Source organism: Hippopotamus amphibius, chromosome 1, assembly GCF_030028045.1.
Source record: "Hippopotamus amphibius kiboko isolate mHipAmp2 chromosome 1, mHipAmp2.hap2, whole genome shotgun sequence".
Lineage (NCBI taxonomy): Eukaryota > Metazoa > Chordata > Mammalia > Artiodactyla > Hippopotamidae > Hippopotamus > Hippopotamus amphibius.
In genome coordinates, this window is record NC_080186.1 from 218,008,226 (window position 1) to 218,013,011 (window position 4,786).

Here is a 4,786-nt window from a genome sequence, read left to right on the forward strand (position 1 = left end):
ACGCTGGGCTCCGCCCCGGCTCCGCCTCCAGAGGCGCCGCCCCCGCGCCCCCGCCCCGCCCGGGACTCCAGGCGCCGAGCCGCTCGCTGACTTCCCGCCTGTGGCGCTCGGGCGCTGCTTCCGGCCGCTGGAACGCACGCCACGGAACACCCAACTTCCCCACGCACCCCAGCACCAGATAATAGGGTGGTTGTTTGCCCCTCAGTCTGGACTTTCCTGTAACAGCAGTTAGGCTTTAATTATTAAAAGCCCCCATCAGAACTCCTCAGGACAGAGTTTTGAACCAGATGGGAGGTTAAAGGTTAGGCAGAAGGGCTTCCCTGGTGGTACAGTGGTTAAGAATCCCCCTGCCAATGCAGGGGACACGGGTTAGATCCCTGGTCTGGGAAGATCCCACATGCTGCAGAGCAACTAAGCCTGTGGGCCACAACTGCTGAGCCCACGTGCTGCAACTACTGAAGCCCCTCCGTCTGGATTCCATGCTCAGCAACAAGAGAAGCCCCAACTCGCCACAATTAGAGAAAGGCCACAGGTAGCAAGGAAGACCCAAGGCAGCCAAAAGAAGAAGAAAAGCTAGGCAGAAGATAGGAACTTACCTGGTGGTCCAGTGGTTAAGACTCCAGGCTCGCAATGCAGGGGGCTTGCAACCAAGACGTGGCGCAGCCAAATAAATACATTTTTTTTTAAATGCAGGAAATATTCTGTAAGAGAATGTGCAATACTGAATCTTTCCACTTAGACATAATCTCTGAATTTATAAAGTTGTTTTATGCTTGTCGCCAAAGTCCTGTAGTCTACTTTACATGGGCTTTCTTATTTCTTGTTAGGCGCACTCCTAGACCTTTCATTCCTTTGTTGCAGGTAATAGAATCCCTCCCGACCCCTAGTTTCCCCCAGAAATTATAAAAGAATGAAGTAGACCTTTAGGTATTGGGCTGGAAAGATCTTTCCACCTGCTACTTATACCACTGACCTCACCCCTAACTTAACCAGCTGCCAAAGTCTTCCTTGTAAAACATAAACTAGGTCATGTCACTTCCTTACTCAATACATGTCAATGGCTCATTTCCCATTGTCCCTAGAATAAAATACAAGTTCCTTAACCTGATCCATATGGTGTGGCAGAATGTGGCATCTGCCCAGCTCTACGTCACTTCCACCTTTCATTACCCTGTTCCTGACCTTCAGTTACTTGAATCCACTGAGTTTTCTCCTCCTTCATAGCCTGACCTAAGGTGTTAGGAAAGCAGGGAAGGGAAAGAGAATTTATACAGCCTATGGTTGCCCTAGACTGAGCACGTTTTCATCTATCAACTGGCAAAGAGGTTCTCCTTGACCAAACTAGTCAGGCTCCCTTAAGCCCTCTTCTTGACTAGCATAGCCCAGTTCTAGCAGGAATCCTGATAAGTCAATGCATTAATCCCCCAGGGACTTCCCTGGTGGTGCAGTGGTTAAGAATCTGCCTGCCAATGCAGGGGACACAGGTTCGAGCCCTGCCCCAGGAAGATACCACATTCCGTGGAGCAACTAAGCCCATGCACCACAGCTATTGAGCCTGCACTTTACAGCCCGTGAGCCACAACTATTGAGCCCATGTGCCGCAACTACTGAAGCCCACACGCCTAGAGCCTGTGCTCTGCAACAAGAAAGGCCACTGCAATGAGACGCCCACGCACCACAATGAAGAGCAGCCCCCGCGCTCCGCAACTAGAGAAAGCCCGTGTGCAGCAACGAAGACCCAACACAGCCAATAAAATAAATAAATAAATTTATTTAAAAAAAAAAAAAAAAGAATCTGCCTGCCAATGCAGGGGACATAGGTACAATCCCTGGGCTGGGAAGATCCCACATGCCGCAGAGCAACAAAGCCCATGTGCCACAACTACTGAGCCTGTTCTAGAGCCCACGAGCCACAACTACTGAAGCCTGTGCACCTAGGGCCTGTGCTCCGCAACAAGAGAAGCCCCTTCTCATCTCAACTAGAGAAAGCCCCTGCTCAGCAATGAAGACCCAACACAGCTAAAAATAAAATAAATAATAAATCTTAAAAAAGAATTCCCCAAACCTTGGTATCCAATCACCCTGGCCTCCTTCAGCGAGAATCTTATTCAGTTGGCTTAGAAGAATCTCCCTTACTCTTGATGTCTCCTCTTCATCAATTTTCATTCACTGACCTCTCCCGCCCCACAACTGCTCATTGGCTATAAATCCCCAGCTGTCTTTCATTTATCCAGAGTTGAGCCCGATCTCTCTCCCCTATTGTGATAGTCTTGACACCTATTGCAGTAATCCTGAATACGGTCTTACCATTTTAACGAGTCAGAATAATTTTTTAAAACAACAGATTCACATAATATTTGTGGATCAATTAGCCATAAGGAGTAAGGGGGAAGGGGGCTTTAGGAAATTTATCATGTTTCTAGCTCAGGCTTGTGGATAGATGATTCATCAGTCATCAAGGCTTAGTTGCAGGGGAGAGAATCCACTCCCCTTAGTTTTAGCAGAAAAGAATTAACTACAGGGTATCAAGTGGCTCACAGAATCTTGTGAGAGCTGAAGAACTTGACTCCTGGCTGAAATTCCCTGAACTGTGACTAGGAAGTCAACTGCTTACTGGAGAAACATCTACTATGGCTAGTAACTCTAGAATCTGCACCAGGAAAAGGGATACCTCATGCACTCTGTCCCGCTTAACTTATTGCTGAATTCCCCTCTCAAGTAACCATATCTAATGACAGAAACTAAAGAATAGGGACTCGCAACAGCAAGGGAGTCTGGGAAATGTAGTTTCCAGCCTCAGTAATATAGGATGTCATCCTAGAAGGAAGTTAACATGGATGGATGCTGAGTGAGCAAATTCAGCATCCTCGCAGAACATGACACAATTAATTGAGGTGAGTGGACAGCCTAGGACCTAGGCAGACAGGTGGGCAAAGCAGCCTAACTCCTGAGGAAACGTGAAGAGCCTGTGTTAGGGAGAGAGGTCCTGATACTGGACATGGATCTTCCCTCTGAGTACATTCCTCCGCACTCACAGCATATCCATAAACCATCCTGAAATCTTTGTAAATTCTGACATTGCAATCATGAACACTGAGGCTGAGCTCCATTTAGCATAGCAGTACTAAACTGGGCCCTCCCAAAAGGACAAGAGGGTTTGGAGTTGAATCTGGTCGGGCAACTGGAAAGCATTTCTCCCTGTTTTGCAAAGATTAGCCATAGAAACAACTCTCTTATTCCCTTATCTATGAAACAGTGCCACATGGTGAGAATCCCAGCTCTCTCTCCTTCAACACTCCACATCCACCTTCCTCTATCAATGAATAGTATCTATATAATTTGGCTATTCATTTAATCTGTTAATGCAGACCAAGTACCAAGATTTTAAAAAATCTCAGATCCACCTGGAAACATTTTGGTGACCATAGGCTGCTCTGATGCACAAAATGCAAAGACCCACAAGAAGCTAAACTTCTAAGACTTCTGGAACCAAAAGCTCTGGATTGAGGGCAAAGGTCATGGTGGCAATTGCATGTCTCCTACCCCTCCTAAAAATGTGTCTTCTTACCCTCCTCCCACCGTCCCCAGTTTGTCATGGAATGTCCAATGTTATGATGGAGGAATCTGAACTGGGTGGGACTGAGAAATGTCATGACCAAAAGACTTGATTTGATGTGTGGAAAGGAACCAGGGCCTGTCAGAGGACCTCTCTTAGGTGAGAAGAGATGGCACTAGCTACCCAGGGCAGCATTTACTAGGAGGGCACTGCTGCCAGGCCTGCATGTCAACCTGCCCTGCCCTCCACATGAAGAGGTCTAGAGAGAGGTGAGGAGTTTGTCTTCTAGGGGAGAGCCAAGTTCTTGGGGGTTAGGGACTAGCATTTGGTCTATTCCCTGCCAGAGGCATCCAGTCTGGTCTCTAGCTTTGGAGGCTGGGAGATTCCAAGAGAACCATACATGAAACATGAAGTTGACACAGTGAGGGTTCACTAGGACTCGCAGGCAGCTGGCACTCACAGAAGTGCTCTGGGAAGTGCAATGTGGTATGTGGAGGACCAGAAAATTCAGCTAGAAGCCTCCAGAAGAGCGCTTAACAGGAACTGCTTCCTTTTGTTGACGATGTGCTGGTTGGATGAAGGAACCATGGGCTGCCCTGGAGAACTGCCCCATCCGAGCAAGGGGGCACGTACCCGAAATGGCCTGCAGGTGTACCTTAGGCAGGGGTAGACATGACGACCCCTTCTGACAGTTCATCGTGTCACAGGGCCAGAGCAGACTGGGGTGGGGGATTCGGCCCGAGAACAAGCATCTCATAAGGCGGGACAGCGGAAGGAACTCAGACAGGAACCTCCAGAACAAATCACATAGACCTCATCAGCCCCGAGTCCCAGCATGAGAAGAGAGGCAGGAGTAACCACTAGCAAAGCAAGGGCTCCTTCCTGGTTTCACCCAGGTGCCAGACTCCACACAGGCAAGAAAATACTTTCCTAGTATCCACCAAGGAATTCTCCCATTCTGAAGAGACAGAATCTGAGAACTAGGCAGCAGCTCAGATATCCAGCATTTCTCAACCTCATCATGCCTCAGGTTCACCTTGGAGCTTAGAAAAAACACTGATGCTGGAGTTCAGGCCCAGGTCTATTAAAGAAGAATCAGCAGGTAGAAGATGAGAGTGATTTTTTTTTTTTAACTTTCTTGAGTATAATTGACATACAGTAGGCTGCACATATTTAAAGTGTACCATTTGGTAAGTTTTTTGTATGTAACAGTGGCACCATCACCACAAT